The sequence below is a fragment of the Phodopus roborovskii genome, unplaced genomic scaffold (genome assembly GCF_943737965.1).
Source record: "Phodopus roborovskii unplaced genomic scaffold, PHOROB, whole genome shotgun sequence".
Classification (NCBI taxonomy): Eukaryota; Metazoa; Chordata; class Mammalia; order Rodentia; family Cricetidae; genus Phodopus; species Phodopus roborovskii.
In genome coordinates this window covers 73,313-74,350 of record NW_026126221.1, presented here as the reverse complement: position 1 = coordinate 74,350, position 1,038 = coordinate 73,313, and positions in this window count along the sequence as shown.

Below are 1,038 nucleotides of genomic sequence, written 5' to 3'. Positions count from 1 at the left end.
AAGACAGGTAACATATAAAAGCAGAGCTATCAAAATTACACATGATTTCTCCAGGGAAACCCTCAAGGCCAGAAGTTCCTGGATAGATGTTCTGAAAGTATTAAGAGAATACGGATGCCAGCCTAGGCTACTATATCCAGCAAAACTCTCAATCACTATAGATGGAGACAACAAGATATTTAATGACAAAATCAGATTTTCCCAATATGTAACTACAAATCCAGCCCTACAGAAATTATTGGAAGGAAAAGTCCAACCCAACGAAGGTAACTACACCCACAAAAATGTAGGAAACAGATAATCCAATTACACCAGAAACCAAGGATAAAGCAGAACTAATATATTCATAATGCCACTGCCAACAACAAACCTAAATCAAACAAGCATCAACAGTCAATGGTCCATACTCACCCTCAACATTAATGGTCTTAATTCACCTATAAAAAGACACAGGCTAACAGAATGCATACGAAGACAGAATCCATCCTTCTGCTGCATACAAGAAGCACATCTAAGCTTCAAAGATAGACATTACCTCAGGGTAAAGGGTTGGGAAAAGATTTTCCAATCAAATGGAAATAAGAAGCAAGCAGGCATAGCTATCCTAATATCTAACAAGGTAGAATTCAAACCACAATTAAGCAAAAGAGATGAAGACAGTCATTTCAAATTCATCGCAGGAGAAATCAATCAACACAAAGTGTTAGTTCTGAACATCTATGCCCCCAATACAAAGTCACCCACATTTGTAAAAGAAACACTACTAAAACTCAAAGCTCATATAAAACCTCAGACACTTACAGTGGGAGACTTCAAAACAACACTCTCAACACTAGACAGGACCACAAATCAGAAACTCAACAACGAAACAAAAGGATTAACAGAAGTTATGTCTCAAGTGAGGTTAACAGACATATATAGAACATTCCATCCAAAGACAAAGAATATAACTTCTTCTCTGCTCCACATGGAAACTTCTCTAAAATCGACCACATTCTGGGTGACATAACAAACCTCAACAGATATAAGAGAATAGGA